We start from the raw sequence: 18,496 nt of genomic DNA, 5'->3' as shown, positions 1-18,496 counted from the left end.
CGCCGGGAATGCACGTGTAGCAACAGAAAAAAATGAGCCAGGAAGTGCAGACTCTCTACCAGTGGTATTTGGTACTTACCGAGATTCCAGAAGACGTGGCGATCACTTGTCTCGGTAGCGCAGTAGGCAGCGCGTAAGTCTCATAATCTTAAGGTCGTGAGTTCGATCCTCACCCGGGGCATTTAATTTACTTTCGTCCACAGCTAAATTGACGCCTCTGGGGTTTGCGAAGGAGCGAAACACTTTGTACTTTGTTATCCACAAGGCTTCACCGACTCAGCGTGATAATGTTTACTTCCCGTCATTACTACCTGCAGTTCTTATGTAAAATTTTCAAGGAAAAAAGTACTAGTAATAAAACTGAATTTCGTACGATATAACGTGTAAAGTCACACAATGTATGACCTGCTGTATGATGACAGGCAGCAGGTCTTTACTTGCGAAATAAGTAAATAAATATTACTACTTACAGCTTTGCTTTTCCTCCTACCCCTGTAACAACGAGGCATAAAGCAATGGCTTGTGACTTTTGACATGCGCGCCTCGCCATGGGCGCGCGAAAAGGTGCTCGCAAACAGGGAAAGTGCGACACGGAAAGCGAGTGGACCGGGTGTAAACGCCGAGAAGAATGTGCCCGTCCGGTGTGGTCTAGTGGCTAGGATACCTGGCTCTCACCCAGGAGGCCCGGGTTCGATTCCCGGTACCGGAACGGAATTTTTTCGGAAGAAATCACGACAAGTTTTGACCCTGGGAAAGGCTGTTTTACGTCCTCCTCGCGTTATAGCTACTGGTTCTTAAACGTCAGCTGATGACAGTCGAGAGAAACGGGCACGCAATGAAATTACTACGAGCAGCGGAATAAAGGGAGAAGAGACGCTGGTCCACTGTTGGACTGCTACCATAGAAATGTTACATGGCAATACGCAGAGCAATTCCCGCGAAGCGATGGAAGACTGTCTGCACCGAGGCCCGTTAGCTCAGTTGGTTAGAGCGTCGTGCTAATAACGCAAAGGTCGTGGGTTCGATCCCCCCACTGGCCACTACGATTTCACTTTTTCAAAAAGGCAACGCCGATTTCGGCGGGGAAGTATGGTGACAAAGAAATCGTCACATTGTGTGGGAGCTGATAGGGGACCAGAACGCGACTTGTCGGGACGCGCTAAAACACTTCACTGGTCACAGCACGGTGAACACACAGTTTCTCGTCCGATCACCGCTACTGCGCGAAGCTGGGCGTTGTCAGTGCTTGGGCGGGTGACCGCCTGCGAACACACGCCACTGCCGATAGTTTCAATTCGTATTTCTCTTTCCTCTTCGGTATCGGAGCTGCAGCGCTATTCGGTCAAGGGCACTGGCGCCACATTTTGCCTCTCCGTATGCCAGGTCGCGCCGTGCGGCCACAGTGAAATGAAGGAGCGTGTTGAAATATTTTCAACAAAGAAAAAAAAAATCTACTAGTAATAAAACTGAATTTGTCTGACAGAACATGTAAAATCAGACAATACATGATAACAGGCAGCAGGTATTTACTTGAGGCATAAGTAATGTGGTGCCCGCCCGCCTCGCCATACCTCTCTCAGTCGTTTTGCGTGCTTGTCCTTTTTATATAGGCCGATTGGAGAGCGTCAGCTCTCGCGTCAGCTGAGCAAAGTCGAGACAAGTCGAGACTGAAGGGGAATCGACGCACACGCTATAGGGTGGCCTGCAGCGAGTAAGATGGGGAAAGAAACATTAATTGAAGGACGCGTGGCAAAAGTACTCATACGCAAAAGTAAAAGCCGGCTGCGGTGGCCGGGAATCGAACCCGGATCAACTGCTTGGAAGGCAACTATGCTGACCATTACACCACCACCGCACGGTTTCCGTCCGCGCACGCCGCGCTGTGTCTGCTTCCCGCCTGTCGGCGGCGGCTCAAGGTGGTCGTAGCTGTAGGCGCATTACGTGGTAGGCGAGCGCATCCAGACAGCGTCTCTACGCACATTTCGCGTCCTTTGGCAAGAGTCGTCGCGTGCGTGCGCCACAAGAGTACTTAGGCGATCGCGTTCGGGCGTCATTTTTAAGCAGCAGTGCAGTGCAGGATTCAGCGTCTGTAGCATTCTCTCGAGAGGATGCGACGGCGCTGGACGGCAGTCCCACTTTCCTCGCAGACGTCTGCCACGGAAAGCACCAGGAAGCTGAGCATCGGTGGTTCAGTGGTAGAATGCTCGCCTGCCACGCAGGCGGCCCGGGTTCGATTCCCGGCCGATGCATCATTTTGTTTTTTCTCCGATAGTGGTGCTGCGTGTCTTTCGCACTCGAACTGCGTGAGCCATAAGAATGAACCGCGGTATTTCCGTGTGGAAATAACCAAACATGCAGCGCGCACGACTGCTCGTTTGGACTCTTGTGTGCTATTGTACATACTGGCGTCGGCCTAGCATCGCAAGTTGCCTGTCGCGCCGGGAATGCACGTGTAGCAACAGAAAAAAATGAGCCAGGAAGTGCAGACTCTCTACCAGTGGTATTTGGTACTTACCGAGATTCCAGAAGACGTGGCGATCACTTGTCTCGGTAGCGCAGTAGGCAGCGCGTAAGTCTCATAATCTTAAGGTCGTGAGTTCGATCCTCACCCGGGGCATTTAATTTACTTTCGTCCACAGCTAAATTGACGCCTCTGGGGTTTGCGAAGGAGCGAAACACTTTGTACTTTGTTATCCACAAGGCTTCACCGACTCAGCGTGATAATGTTTACTTCCCGTCATTACTACCTGCAGTTCTTATGTAAAATTTTCAAGGAAAAAAGTACTAGTAATAAAACTGAATTTCGTACGATATAACGTGTAAAGTCACACAATGTATGACCTGCTGTATGATGACAGGCAGCAGGTCTTTACTTGCGAAATAAGTAAATAAATATTACTACTTACAGCTTTGCTTTTCCTCCTACCCCTGTAACAACGAGGCATAAAGCAATGGCTTGTGACTTTTGACATGCGCGCCTCGCCATGGGCGCGCGAAAAGGTGCTCGCAAACAGGGAAAGTGCGACACGGAAAGCGAGTGGACCGGGTGTAAACGCCGAGAAGAATGTGCCCGTCCGGTGTGGTCTAGTGGCTAGGATACCTGGCTCTCACCCAGGAGGCCCGGGTTCGATTCCCGGTACCGGAACGGAATTTTTTCGGAAGAAATCACGACAAGTTTTGACCCTGGGAAAGGCTGTTTTACGTCCTCCTCGCGTTATAGCTACTGGTTCTTAAACGTCAGCTGATGACAGTCGAGAGAAACGGGCACGCAATGAAATTACTACGAGCAGCGGAATAAAGGGAGAAGAGACGCTGGTCCACTGTTGGACTGCTACCATAGAAATGTTACATGGCAATACGCAGAGCAATTCCCGCGAAGCGATGGAAGACTGTCTGCACCGAGGCCCGTTAGCTCAGTTGGTTAGAGCGTCGTGCTAATAACGCAAAGGTCGTGGGTTCGATCCCCCCACTGGCCACTACGATTTCACTTTTTCAAAAAGGCAACGCCGATTTCGGCGGGGAAGTATGGTGACAAAGAAATCGTCACATTGTGTGGGAGCTGATAGGGGACCAGAACGCGACTTGTCGGGACGCGCTAAAACACTTCACTGGTCACAGCACGGTGAACACACAGTTTCTCGTCCGATCACCGCTACTGCGCGAAGCTGGGCGTTGTCAGTGCTTGGGCGGGTGACCGCCTGCGAACACACGCCACTGCCGATAGTTTCAATTCGTATTTCTCTTTCCTCTTCGGTATCGGAGCTGCAGCGCTATTCGGTCAAGGGCACTGGCGCCACATTTTGCCTCTCCGTATGCCAGGTCGCGCCGTGCGGCCACAGTGAAATGAAGGAGCGTGTTGAAATATTTTCAACAAAGAAAAAAAAAATCTACTAGTAATAAAACTGAATTTGTCTGACAGAACATGTAAAATCAGACAATACATGATAACAGGCAGCAGGTATTTACTTGAGGCATAAGTAATGTGGTGCCCGCCCGCCTCGCCATACCTCTCTCAGTCGTTTTGCGTGCTTGTCCTTTTTATATAGGCCGATTGGAGAGCGTCAGCTCTCGCGTCAGCTGAGCAAAGTCGAGACAAGTCGAGACTGAAGGGGAATCGACGCACACGCTATAGGGTGGCCTGCAGCGAGTAAGATGGGGAAAGAAACATTAATTGAAGGACGCGTGGCAAAAGTACTCATACGCAAAAGTAAAAGCCGGCTGCGGTGGCCGGGAATCGAACCCGGATCAACTGCTTGGAAGGCAACTATGCTGACCATTACACCACCACCGCACGGTTTCCGTCCGCGCACGCCGCGCTGTGTCTGCTTCCCGCCTGTCGGCGGCGGCTCAAGGTGGTCGTAGCTGTAGGCGCATTACGTGGTAGGCGAGCGCATCCAGACAGCGTCTCTACGCACATTTCGCGTCCTTTGGCAAGAGTCGTCGCGTGCGTGCGCCACAAGAGTACTTAGGCGATCGCGTTCGGGCGTCATTTTTAAGCAGCAGTGCAGTGCAGGATTCAGCGTCTGTAGCATTCTCTCGAGAGGATGCGACGGCGCTGGACGGCAGTCCCACTTTCCTCGCAGACGTCTGCCACGGAAAGCACCAGGAAGCTGAGCATCGGTGGTTCAGTGGTAGAATGCTCGCCTGCCACGCGGGCGGCCCGGGTTCGATTCCCGGCCGATGCATCATTTTGTTTTTTCTCCGATAGTGGTGCTGCGTGTCTTTCGCACTCGAACTGCGTGAGCCATAAGAATGAACCGCGGTATTTCCGTGTGGAAATAACCAAACATGCAGCGCGCACGACTGCTCGTTTGGACTCTTGTGTGCTATTGTACATACTGGCGTCGGCCTAGCATCGCAAGTTGCCTGTCGCGCCGGGAATGCACGTGTAGCAACAGAAAAAAATGAGCCAGGAAGTGCAGACTCTCTACCAGTGGTATTTGGTACTTACCGAGATTCCAGAAGACGTGGCGATCACTTGTCTCGGTAGCGCAGTAGGCAGCGCGTAAGTCTCATAATCTTAAGGTCGTGAGTTCGATCCTCACCCGGGGCATTTAATTTACTTTCGTCCACAGCTAAATTGACGCCTCTGGGGTTTGCGAAGGAGCGAAACACTTTGTACTTTGTTATCCACAAGGCTTCACCGACTCAGCGTGATAATGTTTACTTCCCGTCATTACTACCTGCAGTTCTTATGTAAAATTTTCAAGGAAAAAAGTACTAGTAATAAAACTGAATTTCGTACGATATAACGTGTAAAGTCACACAATGTATGACCTGCTGTATGATGACAGGCAGCAGGTCTTTACTTGCGAAATAAGTAAATAAATATTACTACTTACAGCTTTGCTTTTCCTCCTACCCCTGTAACAACGAGGCATAAAGCAATGGCTTGTGACTTTTGACATGCGCGCCTCGCCATGGGCGCGCGAAAAGGTGCTCGCAAACAGGGAAAGTGCGACACGGAAAGCGAGTGGACCGGGTGTAAACGCCGAGAAGAATGTGCCCGTCCGGTGTGGTCTAGTGGCTAGGATACCTGGCTCTCACCCAGGAGGCCCGGGTTCGATTCCCGGTACCGGAACGGAATTTTTTCGGAAGAAATCACGACAAGTTTTGACCCTGGGAAAGGCTGTTTTACGTCCTCCTCGCGTTATAGCTACTGGTTCTTAAACGTCAGCTGATGACAGTCGAGAGAAACGGGCACGCAATGAAATTACTACGAGCAGCGGAATAAAGGGAGAAGAGACGCTGGTCCACTGTTGGACTGCTACCATAGAAATGTTACATGGCAATACGCAGAGCAATTCCCGCGAAGCGATGGAAGACTGTCTGCACCGAGGCCCGTTAGCTCAGTTGGTTAGAGCGTCGTGCTAATAACGCAAAGGTCGTGGGTTCGATCCCCCCACTGGCCACTACGATTTCACTTTTTCAAAAAGGCAACGCCGATTTCGGCGGGGAAGTATGGTGACAAAGAAATCGTCACATTGTGTGGGAGCTGATAGGGGACCAGAACGCGACTTGTCGGGACGCGCTAAAACACTTCACTGGTCACAGCACGGTGAACACACAGTTTCTCGTCCGATCACCGCTACTGCGCGAAGCTGGGCGTTGTCAGTGCTTGGGCGGGTGACCGCCTGCGAACACACGCCACTGCCGATAGTTTCAATTCGTATTTCTCTTTCCTCTTCGGTATCGGAGCTGCAGCGCTATTCGGTCAAGGGCACTGGCGCCACATTTTGCCTCTCCGTATGCCAGGTCGCGCCGTGCGGCCACAGTGAAATGAAGGAGCGTGTTGAAATATTTTCAACAAAGAAAAAAAAAATCTACTAGTAATAAAACTGAATTTGTCTGACAGAACATGTAAAATCAGACAATACATGATAACAGGCAGCAGGTATTTACTTGAGGCATAAGTAATGTGGTGCCCGCCCGCCTCGCCATACCTCTCTCAGTCGTTTTGCGTGCTTGTCCTTTTTATATAGGCCGATTGGAGAGCGTCAGCTCTCGCGTCAGCTGAGCAAAGTCGAGACAAGTCGAGACTGAAGGGGAATCGACGCACACGCTATAGGGTGGCCTGCAGCGAGTAAGATGGGGAAAGAAACATTAATTGAAGGACGCGTGGCAAAAGTACTCATACGCAAAAGTAAAAGCCGGCTGCGGTGGCCGGGAATCGAACCCGGATCAACTGCTTGGAAGGCAACTATGCTGACCATTACACCACCACCGCACGGTTTCCGTCCGCGCACGCCGCGCTGTGTCTGCTTCCCGCCTGTCGGCGGCGGCTCAAGGTGGTCGTAGCTGTAGGCGCATTACGTGGTAGGCGAGCGCATCCAGACAGCGTCTCTACGCACATTTCGCGTCCTTTGGCAAGAGTCGTCGCGTGCGTGCGCCACAAGAGTACTTAGGCGATCGCGTTCGGGCGTCATTTTTAAGCAGCAGTGCAGTGCAGGATTCAGCGTCTGTAGCATTCTCTCGAGAGGATGCGACGGCGCTGGACGGCAGTCCCACTTTCCCCGCAGACGTCTGCCACGGAAAGCACCAGGAAGCTGAGCATCGGTGGTTCAGTGGTAGAATGCTCGCCTGCCACGCGGGCGGCCCGGGTTCGATTCCCGGCCGATGCATCATTTTGTTTTTTCTCCGATAGTGGTGCTGCGTGTCTTTCGCACTCGAACTGCGTGAGCCATAAGAATGAACCGCGGTATTTCCGTGTGGAAATAACCAAACATGCAGCGCGCACGACTGCTCGTTTGGACTCTTGTGTGCTATTGTACATACTGGCGTCGGCCTAGCATCGCAAGTTGCCTGTCGCGCCGGGAATGCACGTGTAGCAACAGAAAAAAATGAGCCAGGAAGTGCAGACTCTCTACCAGTGGTATTTGGTACTTACCGAGATTCCAGAAGACGTGGCGATCACTTGTCTCGGTAGCGCAGTAGGCAGCGCGTAAGTCTCATAATCTTAAGGTCGTGAGTTCGATCCTCACCCGGGGCATTTAATTTACTTTCGTCCACAGCTAAATTGACGCCTCTGGGGTTTGCGAAGGAGCGAAACACTTTGTACTTTGTTATCCACAAGGCTTCACCGACTCAGCGTGATAATGTTTACTTCCCGTCATTACTACCTGCAGTTCTTATGTAAAATTTTCAAGGAAAAAAGTACTAGTAATAAAACTGAATTTCGTACGATATAACGTGTAAAGTCACACAATGTATGACCTGCTGTATGATGACAGGCAGCAGGTCTTTACTTGCGAAATAAGTAAATAAATATTACTACTTACAGCTTTGCTTTTCCTCCTACCCCTGTAACAACGAGGCATAAAGCAATGGCTTGTGACTTTTGACATGCGCGCCTCGCCATGGGCGCGCGAAAAGGTGCTCGCAAACAGGGAAAGTGCGACACGGAAAGCGAGTGGACCGGGTGTAAACGCCGAGAAGAATGTGCCCGTCCGGTGTGGTCTAGTGGCTAGGATACCTGGCTCTCACCCAGGAGGCCCGGGTTCGATTCCCGGTACCGGAACGGAATTTTTTCGGAAGAAATCACGACAAGTTTTGACCCTGGGAAAGGCTGTTTTACGTCCTCCTCGCGTTATAGCTACTGGTTCTTAAACGTCAGCTGATGACAGTCGAGAGAAACGGGCACGCAATGAAATTACTACGAGCAGCGGAATAAAGGGAGAAGAGACGCTGGTCCACTGTTGGACTGCTACCATAGAAATGTTACATGGCAATACGCAGAGCAATTCCCGCGAAGCGATGGAAGACTGTCTGCACCGAGGCCCGTTAGCTCAGTTGGTTAGAGCGTCGTGCTAATAACGCAAAGGTCGTGGGTTCGATCCCCCCACTGGCCACTACGATTTCACTTTTTCAAAAAGGCAACGCCGATTTCGGCGGGGAAGTATGGTGACAAAGAAATCGTCACATTGTGTGGGAGCTGATAGGGGACCAGAACGCGACTTGTCGGGACGCGCTAAAACACTTCACTGGTCACAGCACGGTGAACACACAGTTTCTCGTCCGATCACCGCTACTGCGCGAAGCTGGGCGTTGTCAGTGCTTGGGCGGGTGACCGCCTGCGAACACACGCCACTGCCGATAGTTTCAATTCGTATTTCTCTTTCCTCTTCGGTATCGGAGCTGCAGCGCTATTCGGTCAAGGGCACTGGCGCCACATTTTGCCTCTCCGTATGCCAGGTCGCGCCGTGCGGCCACAGTGAAATGAAGGAGCGTGTTGAAATATTTTCAACAAAGAAAAAAAAAAATCTACTAGTAATAAAACTGAATTTGTCTGACAGAACATGTAAAATCAGACAATACATGATAACAGGCAGCAGGTATTTACTTGAGGCATAAGTAATGTGGTGCCCGCCCGCCTCGCCATACCTCTCTCAGTCGTTTTGCGTGCTTGTCCTTTTTATATAGGCCGATTGGAGAGCGTCAGCTCTCGCGTCAGCTGAGCAAAGTCGAGACAAGTCGAGACTGAAGGGGAATCGACGCACACGCTATAGGGTGGCCTGCAGCGAGTAAGATGGGGAAAGAAACATTAATTGAAGGACGCGTGGCAAAAGTACTCATACGCAAAAGTAAAAGCCGGCTGCGGTGGCCGGGAATCGAACCCGGATCAACTGCTTGGAAGGCAACTATGCTGACCATTACACCACCACCGCACGGTTTCCGTCCGCGCACGCCGCGCTGTGTCTGCTTCCCGCCTGTCGGCGGCGGCTCAAGGTGGTCGTAGCTGTAGGCGCATTACGTGGTAGGCGAGCGCATCCAGACAGCGTCTCTACGCACATTTCGCGTCCTTTGGCAAGAGTCGTCGCGTGCGTGCGCCACAAGAGTACTTAGGCGATCGCGTTCGGGCGTCATTTTTAAGCAGCAGTGCAGTGCAGGATTCAGCGTCTGTAGCATTCTCTCGAGAGGATGCGACGGCGCTGGACGGCAGTCCCACTTTCCTCGCAGACGTCTGCCACGGAAAGCACCAGGAAGCTGAGCATCGGTGGTTCAGTGGTAGAATGCTCGCCTGCCACGCGGGCGGCCCGGGTTCGATTCCCGGCCGATGCATCATTTTGTTTTTTCTCCGATAGTGGTGCTGCGTGTCTTTCGCACTCGAACTGCGTGAGCCATAAGAATGAACCGCGGTATTTCCGTGTGGAAATAACCAAACATGCAGCGCGCACGACTGCTCGTTTGGACTCTTGTGTGCTATTGTACATACTGGCGTCGGCCTAGCATCGCAAGTTGCCTGTCGCGCCGGGAATGCACGTGTAGCAACAGAAAAAAATGAGCCAGGAAGTGCAGACTCTCTACCAGTGGTATTTCGTACTTACCGAGATTCCAGAAGACGTGGCGATCACTTGTCTCGGTAGCGCAGTAGGCAGCGCGTAAGTCTCATAATCTTAAGGTCGTGAGTTCGATCCTCACCCGGGGCATTTAATTTACTTTCGTCCACAGCTAAATTGACGCCTCTGGGGTTTGCGAAGGAGCGAAACACTTTGTACTTTGTTATCCACAAGGCTTCACCGACTCAGCGTGATAATGTTTACTTCCCGTCATTACTACCTGCAGTTCTTATGTAAAATTTTCAAGGAAAAAAGTACTAGTAATAAAACTGAATTTCGTACGATATAACGTGTAAAGTCACACAATGTATGACCTGCTGTATGATGACAGGCAGCAGGTCTTTACTTGCGAAATAAGTAAATAAATATTACTACTTACAGCTTTGCTTTTCCTCCTACCCCTGTAACAACGAGGCATAAAGCAATGGCTTGTGACTTTTGACATGCGCGCCTCGCCATGGGCGCGCGAAAAGGTGCTCGCAAACAGGGAAAGTGCGACACGGAAAGCGAGTGGACCGGGTGTAAACGCCGAGAAGAATGTGCCCGTCCGGTGTGGTCTAGTGGCTAGGATACCTGGCTCTCACCCAGGAGGCCCGGGTTCGATTCCCGGTACCGGAACGGAATTTTTTCGGAAGAAATCACGACAAGTTTTGACCCTGGGAAAGGCTGTTTTACGTCCTCCTCGCGTTATAGCTACTGGTTCTTAAACGTCAGCTGATGACAGTCGAGAGAAACGGGCACGCAATGAAATTACTACGAGCAGCGGAATAAAGGGAGAAGAGACGCTGGTCCACTGTTGGACTGCTACCATAGAAATGTTACATGGCAATACGCAGAGCAATTCCCGCGAAGCGATGGAAGACTGTCTGCACCGAGGCCCGTTAGCTCAGTTGGTTAGAGCGTCGTGCTAATAACGCAAAGGTCGTGGGTTCGATCCCCCCACTGGCCACTACGATTTCACTTTTTCAAAAAGGCAACGCCGATTTCGGCGGGGAAGTATGGTGACAAAGAAATCGTCACATTGTGTGGGAGCTGATAGGGGACCAGAACGCGACTTGTCGGGACGCGCTAAAACACTTCACTGGTCACAGCACGGTGAACACACAGTTTCTCGTCCGATCACCGCTACTGCGCGAAGCTGGGCGTTGTCAGTGCTTGGGCGGGTGACCGCCTGCGAACACACGCCACTGCCGATAGTTTCAATTCGTATTTCTCTTTCCTCTTCGGTATCGGAGCTGCAGCGCTATTCGGTCAAGGGCACTGGCGCCACATTTTGCCTCTCCGTATGCCAGGTCGCGCCGTGCGGCCACAGTGAAATGAAGGAGCGTGTTGAAATATTTTCAACAAAGAAAAAAAAAATCTACTAGTAATAAAACTGAATTTGTCTGACAGAACATGTAAAATCAGACAATACATGATAACAGGCAGCAGGTATTTACTTGAGGCATAAGTAATGTGGTGCCCGCCCGCCTCGCCATACCTCTCTCAGTCGTTTTGCGTGCTTGTCCTTTTTATATAGGCCGATTGGAGAGCGTCAGCTCTCGCGTCAGCTGAGCAAAGTCGAGACAAGTCGAGACTGAAGGGGAATCGACGCACACGCTATAGGGTGGCCTGCAGCGAGTAAGATGGGGAAAGAAACATTAATTGAAGGACGCGTGGCAAAAGTACTCATACGCAAAAGTAAAAGCCGGCTGCGGTGGCCGGGAATCGAACCCGGATCAACTGCTTGGAAGGCAACTATGCTGACCATTACACCACCACCGCACGGTTTCCGCCCGCGCACGCCGCGCTGTGTCTGCTTCCCGCCTGTCGGCGGCGGCTCAAGGTGGTCGTAGCTGTAGGCGCATTACGTGGTAGGCGAGCGCATCCAGACAGCGTCTCTACGCACATTTCGCGTCCTTTGGCAAGAGTCGTCGCGTGCGTGCGCCACAAGAGTACTTAGGCGATCGCGTTCGGGCGTCATTTTTAAGCAGCAGTGCAGTGCAGGATTCAGCGTCTGTAGCATTCTCTCGAGAGGATGCGACGGCGCTGGACGGCAGTCCCACTTTCCCCGCAGACGTCTGCCACGGAAAGCACCAGGAAGCTGAGCATCGGTGGTTCAGTGGTAGAATGCTCGCCTGCCACGCGGGCGGCCCGGGTTCGATTCCCGGCCGATGCATCATTTTGTTTTTTCTCCGATAGTGGTGCTGCGTGTCTTTCGCACTCGAACTGCGTGAGCCATAAGAATGAACCGCGGTATTTCCGTGTGGAAATAACCAAACATGCAGCGCGCACGACTGCTCGTTTGGACTCTTGTGTGCTATTGTACATACTGGCGTCGGCCTAGCATCGCAAGTTGCCTGTCGCGCCGGGAATGCACGTGTAGCAACAGAAAAAAATGAGCCAGGAAGTGCAGACTCTCTACCAGTGGTATTTGGTACTTACCGAGATTCCAGAAGACGTGGCGATCACTTGTCTCGGTAGCGCAGTAGGCAGCGCGTAAGTCTCATAATCTTAAGGTCGTGAGTTCGATCCTCACCCGGGGCATTTAATTTACTTTCGTCCACAGCTAAATTGACGCCTCTGGGGTTTGCGAAGGAGCGAAACACTTTGTACTTTGTTATCCACAAGGCTTCACCGACTCAGCGTGATAATGTTTACTTCCCGTCATTACTACCTGCAGTTCTTATGTAAAATTTTCAAGGAAAAAAGTACTAGTAATAAAACTGAATTTCGTACGATATAACGTGTAAAGTCACACAATGTATGACCTGCTGTATGATGACAGGCAGCAGGTCTTTACTTGCGAAATAAGTAAATAAATATTACTACTTACAGCTTTGCTTTTCCTCCTACCCCTGTAACAACGAGGCATAAAGCAATGGCTTGTGACTTTTGACATGCGCGCCTCGCCATGGGCGCGCGAAAAGGTGCTCGCAAACAGGGAAAGTGCGACACGGAAAGCGAGTGGACCGGGTGTAAACGCCGAGAAGAATGTGCCCGTCCGGTGTGGTCTAGTGGCTAGGATACCTGGCTCTCACCCAGGAGGCCCGGGTTCGATTCCCGGTACCGGAACGGAATTTTTTCGGAAGAAATCACGACAAGTTTTGACCCTGGGAAAGGCTGTTTTACGTCCTCCTCGCGTTATAGCTACTGGTTCTTAAACGTCAGCTGAAGACAGTCGAGAGAAACGGGCACGCAATGAAATTACTACGAGCAGCGGAATAAAGGGAGAAGAGACGCTGGTCCACTGTTGGACTGCTACCATAGAAATGTTACATGGCAATACGCAGAGCAATTCCCGCGAAGCGATGGAAGACTGTCTGCACCGAGGCCCGTTAGCTCAGTTGGTTAGAGCGTCGTGCTAATAACGCAAAGGTCGTGGGTTCGATCCCCCCACTGGCCACTACGATTTCACTTTTTCAAAAAGGCAACGCCGATTTCGGCGGGGAAGTATGGTGACAAAGAAATCGTCACATTGTGTGGGAGCTGATAGGGGACCAGAACGCGACTTGTCGGGACGCGCTAAAACACTTCACTGGTCACAGCACGGTGAACACACAGTTTCTCGTCCGATCACCGCTACTGCGCGAAGCTGGGCGTTGTCAGTGCTTGGGCGGGTGACCGCCTGCGAACACACGCCACTGCCGATAGTTTCAATTCGTATTTCTCTTTCCTCTTCGGTATCGGAGCTGCAGCGCTATTCGGTCAAGGGCACTGGCGCCACATTTTGCCTCTCCGTATGCCAGGTCGCGCCGTGCGGCCACAGTGAAATGAAGGAGCGTGTTGAAATATTTTCAACAAAGAAAAAAAAAATCTACTAGTAATAAAACTGAATTTGTCTGACAGAACATGTAAAATCAGACAATACATGATAACAGGCAGCAGGTATTTACTTGAGGCATAAGTAATGTGGTGCCCGCCCGCCTCGCCATACCTCTCTCAGTCGTTTTGCGTGCTTGTCCTTTTTATATAGGCCGATTGGAGAGCGTCAGCTCTCGCGTCAGCTGAGCAAAGTCGAGACAAGTCGAGACTGAAGGGGAATCGACGCACACGCTATAGGGTGGCCTGCAGCGAGTAAGATGGGGAAAGAAACATTAATTGAAGGACGCGTGGCAAAAGTACTCATACGCAAAAGTAAAAGCCGGCTGCGGTGGCCGGGAATCGAACCCGGATCAACTGCTTGGAAGGCAACTATGCTGACCATTACACCACCACCGCACGGTTTCCGCCCGCGCACGCCGCGCTGTGTCTGCTTCCCGCCTGTCGGCGGCGGCTCAAGGTGGTCGTAGCTGTAGGCGCATTACGTGGTAGGCGAGCGCATCCAGACAGCGTCTCTACGCACATTTCGCGTCCTTTGGCAAGAGTCGTCGCGTGCGTGCGCCACAAGAGTACTTAGGCGATCGCGTTCGGGCGTCATTTTTAAGCAGCAGTGCAGTGCAGGATTCAGCGTCTGTAGCATTCTCTCGAGAGGATGCGACGGCGCTGGACGGCAGTCCCACTTTCCCCGCAGACGTCTGCCACGGAAAGCACCAGGAAGCTGAGCATCGGTGGTTCAGTGGTAGAATGCTCGCCTGCCACGCGGGCGGCCCGGGTTCGATTCCCGGCCGATGCATCATTTTGTTTTTTCTCCGATAGTGGTGCTGCGTGTCTTTCGCACTCGAACTGCGTGAGCCATAAGAATGAACCGCGGTATTTCCGTGTGGAAATAACCAAACATGCAGCGCGCACGACTGCTCGTTTGGACTCTTGTGTGCTATTGTACATACTGGCGTCGGCCTAGCATCGCAAGTTGCCTGTCGCGCCGGGAATGCACGTGTAGCAACAGAAAAAAATGAGCCAGGAAGTGCAGACTCTCTACCAGTGGTATTTGGTACTTACCGAGATTCCAGAAGACGTGGCGATCACTTGTCTCGGTAGCGCAGTAGGCAGCGCGTAAGTCTCATAATCTTAAGGTCGTGAGTTCGATCCTCACCCGGGGCATTTAATTTACTTTCGTCCACAGCTAAATTGACGCCTCTGGGGTTTGCGAAGGAGCGTAACACTTTGTACTTTGTTATCCACAAGGCTTCACCGACTCAGCGTGATAATGTTTACTTCCCGTCATTACTACCTGCAGTTCTTATGTAAAATTTTCAAGGAAAAAAGTACTAGTAATAAAACTGAATTTCGTACGATATAACGTGTAAAGTCACACAATGTATGACCTGCTGTATGATGACAGGCAGCAGGTCTTTACTTGCGAAATAAGTAAATAAATATTACTACTTACAGCTTTGCTTTTCCTCCTACCCCTGTAACAACGAGGCATAAAGCAATGGCTTGTGACTTTTGACATGCGCGCCTCGCCATGGGCGCGCGAAAAGGTGCTCGCAAACAGGGAAAGTGCGACACGGAAAGCGAGTGGACCGGGTGTAAACGCCGAGAAGAATGTGCCCGTCCGGTGTGGTCTAGTGGCTAGGATACCTGGCTCTCACCCAGGAGGCCCGGGTTCGATTCCCGGTACCGGAACGGAATTTTTTCGGAAGAAATCACGACAAGTTTTGACCCTGGGAAAGGCTGTTTTACGTCCTCCTCGCGTTATAGCTACTGGTTCTTAAACGTCAGCTGAAGACAGTCGAGAGAAACGGGCACGCAATGAAATTACTACGAGCAGCGGAATAAAGGGAGAAGAGACGCTGGTCCACTGTTGGACTGCTACCATAGAAATGTTACATGGCAATACGCAGAGCAATTCCCGCGAAGCGATGGAAGACTGTCTGCACCGAGGCCCGTTAGCTCAGTTGGTTAGAGCGTCGTGCTAATAACGCAAAGGTCGTGGGTTCGATCCCCCCACTGGCCACTACGATTTCACTTTTTCAAAAAGGCAACGCCGATTTCGGCGGGGAAGTATGGTGACAAAGAAATCGTCACATTGTGTGGGAGCTGATAGGGGACCAGAACGCGACTTGTCGGGACGCGCTAAAACACTTCACTGGTCACAGCACGGTGAACACACAGTTTCTCGTCCGATCACCGCTACTGCGCGAAGCTGGGCGTTGTCAGTGCTTGGGCGGGTGACCGCCTGCGAACACACGCCACTGCCGATAGTTTCAATTCGTATTTCTCTTTCCTCTTCGGTATCGGAGCTGCAGCGCTATTCGGTCAAGGGCACTGGCGCCACATTTTGCCTCTCCGTATGCCAGGTCGCGCCGTGCGGCCACAGTGAAATGAAGGAGCGTGTTGAAATATTTTCAACAAAGAAAAAAAAAATCTACTAGTAATAAAACTGAATTTGTCTGACAGAACATGTAAAATCAGACAATACATGATAACAGGCAGCAGGTATTTACTTGAGGCATAAGTAATGTGGTGCCCGCCCGCCTCGCCATACCTCTCTCAGTCGTTTTGCGTGCTTGTCCTTTTTATATAGGCCGATTGGAGAGCGTCAGCTCTCGCGTCAGCTGAGCAAAGTCGAGACAAGTCGAGACTGAAGGGGAATCGACGCACACGCTATAGGGTGGCCTGCAGCGAGTAAGATGGGGAAAGAAACATTAATTGAAGGACGCGTGGCAAAAGTACTCATACGCAAAAGTAAAAGCCGGCTGCGGTGGCCGGGAATCGAACCCGGATCAACTGCTTGGAAGGCAACTATGCTGACCATTACACCACCACCGCACGGTTTCCGCCCGCGCACGCCGCGCTGTGTCTGCTTCCCGCCTGTCGGCGGCGGCTCAAGGTGGTCGTAGCTGTAGGCGCATTACGTGGTAGGCGAGCGCATCCAGACAGCGTCTCTACGCACATTTCGCGTCCTTTGGCAAGAGTCGTCGCGTGCGTGCGCCACAAGAGTACTTAGGCGATCGCGTTCGGGCGTCATTTTTAAGCAGCAGTGCAGTGCAGGATTCAGCGTCTGTAGCATTCTCTCGAGAGGATGCGACGGCGCTGGACGGCAGTCCCACTTTCCCCGCAGACGTCTGCCACGGAAAGCACCAGGAAGCTGAGCATCGGTGGTTCAGTGGTAGAATGCTCGCCTGCCACGCGGGCGGCCCGGGTTCGATTCCCGGCCGATGCATCATTTTGTTTTTTCTCCGATAGTGGTGCTGCGTGTCTTTCGCACTCGAACTGCGTGAGCCATAAGAATGAACCGCGGTATTTCCGTGTGGAAATAACCAAACATGCAGCGCGCACGACTGCTCGTTTGGACTCTTGTGTGCTATTGTACATACTGGCGTCGGCCTAGCATCGCAAGTTGCCTGTCGCGCCGGGAATGCACGTGTAGCAACAGAAAAAAATGAGCCAGGAAGTGCAGACTCTCTACCAGTGGTATTTGGTACTTACCGAGATTCCAGAAGACGTGGCGATCACTTGTCTCGGTAGCGCAGTAGGCAGCGCGTAAGTCTCATAATCTTAAGGTCGTGAGTTCGATCCTCACCCGGGGCATTTAATTTACTTTCGTCCACAGCTAAATTGACGCCTCTGGGGTTTGCGAAGGAGCGTAACACTTTGTACTTTGTTATCCACAAGGCTTCACCGACTCAGCGTGATAATGTTTACTTCCCGTCATTACTACCTGCAGTTCTTATGTAAAATTTTCAAGGAAAAAAGTACTAGTAATAAAACTGAATTTCGTACGATATAACGTGTAAAGTCACACAATGTATGACCTGCTGTATGATGACAGGCAGCAGGTCTTTACTTGCGAAATAAGTAAATAAATATTACTACTTACAGCTTTGCTTTTCCTCCTACCCCTGTAACAACGAGGCATAAAGCAATGGCTTGTGACTTTTGACATGCGCGCCTCGCCATGGGCGCGCGAAAAGGTGCTCGCAAACAGGGAAAGTGCGACACGGAAAGCGAGTGGACCGGGTGTAAACGCCGAGAAGAATGTGCCCGTCCGGTGTGGTCTAGTGGCTAGGATACCTGGCTCTCACCCAGGAGGCCCGGGTTCGATTCCCGGTACCGGAACGGAATTTTTTCGGAAGAAATCACGACAAGTTTTGACCCTGGGAAAGGCTGTTTTACGTCCTCCTCGCGTTATAGCTACTGGTTCTTAAACGTCAGCTGAAGACAGTCGAGAGAAACGGGCACGCAATGAAATTACTACGAGCAGCGGAATAAAGGGAGAAGAGACGCTGGTCCACTGTTGGACTGCTACCATAGAAATGTTACATGGCAATACGCAGAGCAATTCCCGCGAAGCGATGGAAGACTGTCTGCACCGAGGCCCGTTAGCTCAGTTGGTTAGAGCGTCGTGCTAATAACGCAAAGGTCGTGGGTTCGATCCCCCCACTGGCCACTACGATTTCACTTTTTCAAAAAGGCAACGCCGATTTCGGCGGGGAAGTATGGTGACAAAGAAATCGTCACATTGTGTGGGAGCTGATAGGGGACCAGAACGCGACTTGTCGGGACGCGCTAAAACACTTCACTGGTCACAGCACGGTGAACACACAGTTTCTCGTCCGATCACCGCTACTGCGCGAAGCTGGGCGTTGTCAGTGCTTGGGCGGGTGACCGCCTGCGAACACACGCCACTGCCGATAGTTTCAATTCGTATTTCTCTTTCCTCTTCGGTATCGGAGCTGCAGCGCTATTCGGTCAAGGGCACTGGCGCCACATTTTGCCTCTCCGTATGCCAGGTCGCGCCGTGCGGCCACAGTGAAATGAAGGAGCGTGTTGAAATATTTTCAACAAAGAAA

General features: G+C 51.5%; 38 non-coding genes across 38 annotated transcripts; 31 read left to right on the top strand and 7 right to left on the bottom strand.

Moving 5' to 3' along the window:
• The first annotated feature begins 108 nt into the window (after positions 1–108).
• Trnam-cau (transfer RNA methionine (anticodon CAU)) lies at positions 109–181 on the top strand. Its single transcript has one exon. It is a non-coding gene; the product is annotated as a tRNA-Met (tRNA).
• Positions 182–637: 456 nt separating this feature from the next.
• On the top strand, positions 638–709 carry Trnae-cuc (transfer RNA glutamic acid (anticodon CUC)). Its single transcript has one exon. It is a non-coding gene; the product is annotated as a tRNA-Glu (tRNA).
• Positions 710–966: 257 nt separating this feature from the next.
• Trnai-aau (transfer RNA isoleucine (anticodon AAU)) lies at positions 967–1,040 on the top strand. Its single transcript has one exon. It is a non-coding gene; the product is annotated as a tRNA-Ile (tRNA).
• Positions 1,041–1,783: 743 nt separating this feature from the next.
• Positions 1,784–1,855, bottom strand: Trnag-ucc (transfer RNA glycine (anticodon UCC)). The gene has a single exon. It is a non-coding gene; the product is annotated as a tRNA-Gly (tRNA).
• Positions 1,856–2,178: 323 nt separating this feature from the next.
• On the top strand, positions 2,179–2,249 carry Trnag-gcc (transfer RNA glycine (anticodon GCC)). Its single transcript has one exon. It is a non-coding gene; the product is annotated as a tRNA-Gly (tRNA).
• A 295-nt stretch (positions 2,250–2,544) lies between these two features.
• On the top strand, positions 2,545–2,617 carry Trnam-cau (transfer RNA methionine (anticodon CAU)). Its single transcript has one exon. It is a non-coding gene; the product is annotated as a tRNA-Met (tRNA).
• Positions 2,618–3,073: 456 nt separating this feature from the next.
• On the top strand, positions 3,074–3,145 carry Trnae-cuc (transfer RNA glutamic acid (anticodon CUC)). The gene has a single exon. It is a non-coding gene; the product is annotated as a tRNA-Glu (tRNA).
• Positions 3,146–3,402: 257 nt separating this feature from the next.
• Trnai-aau (transfer RNA isoleucine (anticodon AAU)) lies at positions 3,403–3,476 on the top strand. Its single transcript has one exon. It is a non-coding gene; the product is annotated as a tRNA-Ile (tRNA).
• A 743-nt stretch (positions 3,477–4,219) lies between these two features.
• Trnag-ucc (transfer RNA glycine (anticodon UCC)) lies at positions 4,220–4,291 on the bottom strand. Its single transcript has one exon. It is a non-coding gene; the product is annotated as a tRNA-Gly (tRNA).
• A 323-nt stretch (positions 4,292–4,614) lies between these two features.
• Trnag-gcc (transfer RNA glycine (anticodon GCC)) lies at positions 4,615–4,685 on the top strand. The gene has a single exon. It is a non-coding gene; the product is annotated as a tRNA-Gly (tRNA).
• A 295-nt stretch (positions 4,686–4,980) lies between these two features.
• Trnam-cau (transfer RNA methionine (anticodon CAU)) lies at positions 4,981–5,053 on the top strand. The gene has a single exon. It is a non-coding gene; the product is annotated as a tRNA-Met (tRNA).
• A 456-nt stretch (positions 5,054–5,509) lies between these two features.
• Positions 5,510–5,581, top strand: Trnae-cuc (transfer RNA glutamic acid (anticodon CUC)). The gene has a single exon. It is a non-coding gene; the product is annotated as a tRNA-Glu (tRNA).
• Positions 5,582–5,838: 257 nt separating this feature from the next.
• On the top strand, positions 5,839–5,912 carry Trnai-aau (transfer RNA isoleucine (anticodon AAU)). The gene has a single exon. It is a non-coding gene; the product is annotated as a tRNA-Ile (tRNA).
• Positions 5,913–6,655: 743 nt separating this feature from the next.
• Positions 6,656–6,727, bottom strand: Trnag-ucc (transfer RNA glycine (anticodon UCC)). The gene has a single exon. It is a non-coding gene; the product is annotated as a tRNA-Gly (tRNA).
• A 323-nt stretch (positions 6,728–7,050) lies between these two features.
• On the top strand, positions 7,051–7,121 carry Trnag-gcc (transfer RNA glycine (anticodon GCC)). The gene has a single exon. It is a non-coding gene; the product is annotated as a tRNA-Gly (tRNA).
• A 295-nt stretch (positions 7,122–7,416) lies between these two features.
• Trnam-cau (transfer RNA methionine (anticodon CAU)) lies at positions 7,417–7,489 on the top strand. Its single transcript has one exon. It is a non-coding gene; the product is annotated as a tRNA-Met (tRNA).
• A 456-nt stretch (positions 7,490–7,945) lies between these two features.
• On the top strand, positions 7,946–8,017 carry Trnae-cuc (transfer RNA glutamic acid (anticodon CUC)). The gene has a single exon. It is a non-coding gene; the product is annotated as a tRNA-Glu (tRNA).
• Positions 8,018–8,274: 257 nt separating this feature from the next.
• On the top strand, positions 8,275–8,348 carry Trnai-aau (transfer RNA isoleucine (anticodon AAU)). Its single transcript has one exon. It is a non-coding gene; the product is annotated as a tRNA-Ile (tRNA).
• Positions 8,349–9,092: 744 nt separating this feature from the next.
• Positions 9,093–9,164, bottom strand: Trnag-ucc (transfer RNA glycine (anticodon UCC)). Its single transcript has one exon. It is a non-coding gene; the product is annotated as a tRNA-Gly (tRNA).
• A 323-nt stretch (positions 9,165–9,487) lies between these two features.
• Positions 9,488–9,558, top strand: Trnag-gcc (transfer RNA glycine (anticodon GCC)). The gene has a single exon. It is a non-coding gene; the product is annotated as a tRNA-Gly (tRNA).
• Positions 9,559–9,853: 295 nt separating this feature from the next.
• Positions 9,854–9,926, top strand: Trnam-cau (transfer RNA methionine (anticodon CAU)). The gene has a single exon. It is a non-coding gene; the product is annotated as a tRNA-Met (tRNA).
• Positions 9,927–10,382: 456 nt separating this feature from the next.
• On the top strand, positions 10,383–10,454 carry Trnae-cuc (transfer RNA glutamic acid (anticodon CUC)). Its single transcript has one exon. It is a non-coding gene; the product is annotated as a tRNA-Glu (tRNA).
• A 257-nt stretch (positions 10,455–10,711) lies between these two features.
• Trnai-aau (transfer RNA isoleucine (anticodon AAU)) lies at positions 10,712–10,785 on the top strand. Its single transcript has one exon. It is a non-coding gene; the product is annotated as a tRNA-Ile (tRNA).
• Positions 10,786–11,528: 743 nt separating this feature from the next.
• Trnag-ucc (transfer RNA glycine (anticodon UCC)) lies at positions 11,529–11,600 on the bottom strand. Its single transcript has one exon. It is a non-coding gene; the product is annotated as a tRNA-Gly (tRNA).
• Positions 11,601–11,923: 323 nt separating this feature from the next.
• On the top strand, positions 11,924–11,994 carry Trnag-gcc (transfer RNA glycine (anticodon GCC)). The gene has a single exon. It is a non-coding gene; the product is annotated as a tRNA-Gly (tRNA).
• A 295-nt stretch (positions 11,995–12,289) lies between these two features.
• Trnam-cau (transfer RNA methionine (anticodon CAU)) lies at positions 12,290–12,362 on the top strand. Its single transcript has one exon. It is a non-coding gene; the product is annotated as a tRNA-Met (tRNA).
• A 456-nt stretch (positions 12,363–12,818) lies between these two features.
• Positions 12,819–12,890, top strand: Trnae-cuc (transfer RNA glutamic acid (anticodon CUC)). The gene has a single exon. It is a non-coding gene; the product is annotated as a tRNA-Glu (tRNA).
• Positions 12,891–13,147: 257 nt separating this feature from the next.
• Trnai-aau (transfer RNA isoleucine (anticodon AAU)) lies at positions 13,148–13,221 on the top strand. Its single transcript has one exon. It is a non-coding gene; the product is annotated as a tRNA-Ile (tRNA).
• Positions 13,222–13,964: 743 nt separating this feature from the next.
• Trnag-ucc (transfer RNA glycine (anticodon UCC)) lies at positions 13,965–14,036 on the bottom strand. Its single transcript has one exon. It is a non-coding gene; the product is annotated as a tRNA-Gly (tRNA).
• A 323-nt stretch (positions 14,037–14,359) lies between these two features.
• Trnag-gcc (transfer RNA glycine (anticodon GCC)) lies at positions 14,360–14,430 on the top strand. Its single transcript has one exon. It is a non-coding gene; the product is annotated as a tRNA-Gly (tRNA).
• Positions 14,431–14,725: 295 nt separating this feature from the next.
• Trnam-cau (transfer RNA methionine (anticodon CAU)) lies at positions 14,726–14,798 on the top strand. Its single transcript has one exon. It is a non-coding gene; the product is annotated as a tRNA-Met (tRNA).
• A 456-nt stretch (positions 14,799–15,254) lies between these two features.
• Positions 15,255–15,326, top strand: Trnae-cuc (transfer RNA glutamic acid (anticodon CUC)). The gene has a single exon. It is a non-coding gene; the product is annotated as a tRNA-Glu (tRNA).
• A 257-nt stretch (positions 15,327–15,583) lies between these two features.
• Trnai-aau (transfer RNA isoleucine (anticodon AAU)) lies at positions 15,584–15,657 on the top strand. The gene has a single exon. It is a non-coding gene; the product is annotated as a tRNA-Ile (tRNA).
• A 743-nt stretch (positions 15,658–16,400) lies between these two features.
• Trnag-ucc (transfer RNA glycine (anticodon UCC)) lies at positions 16,401–16,472 on the bottom strand. Its single transcript has one exon. It is a non-coding gene; the product is annotated as a tRNA-Gly (tRNA).
• A 323-nt stretch (positions 16,473–16,795) lies between these two features.
• Positions 16,796–16,866, top strand: Trnag-gcc (transfer RNA glycine (anticodon GCC)). Its single transcript has one exon. It is a non-coding gene; the product is annotated as a tRNA-Gly (tRNA).
• Positions 16,867–17,161: 295 nt separating this feature from the next.
• On the top strand, positions 17,162–17,234 carry Trnam-cau (transfer RNA methionine (anticodon CAU)). The gene has a single exon. It is a non-coding gene; the product is annotated as a tRNA-Met (tRNA).
• A 456-nt stretch (positions 17,235–17,690) lies between these two features.
• Positions 17,691–17,762, top strand: Trnae-cuc (transfer RNA glutamic acid (anticodon CUC)). The gene has a single exon. It is a non-coding gene; the product is annotated as a tRNA-Glu (tRNA).
• Positions 17,763–18,019: 257 nt separating this feature from the next.
• Positions 18,020–18,093, top strand: Trnai-aau (transfer RNA isoleucine (anticodon AAU)). Its single transcript has one exon. It is a non-coding gene; the product is annotated as a tRNA-Ile (tRNA).
• The last annotated feature ends 403 nt before the right edge of the window (positions 18,094–18,496 follow it).

Source organism: Schistocerca cancellata, unplaced genomic scaffold, assembly GCF_023864275.1.
Source record: "Schistocerca cancellata isolate TAMUIC-IGC-003103 unplaced genomic scaffold, iqSchCanc2.1 HiC_scaffold_322, whole genome shotgun sequence".
Taxonomy (NCBI): domain Eukaryota; kingdom Metazoa; phylum Arthropoda; class Insecta; order Orthoptera; family Acrididae; genus Schistocerca; species Schistocerca cancellata.
The sequence above is the reverse complement of the archived record's forward strand: the minus strand, read 5'-3'. Positions and strand labels throughout refer to the sequence as shown.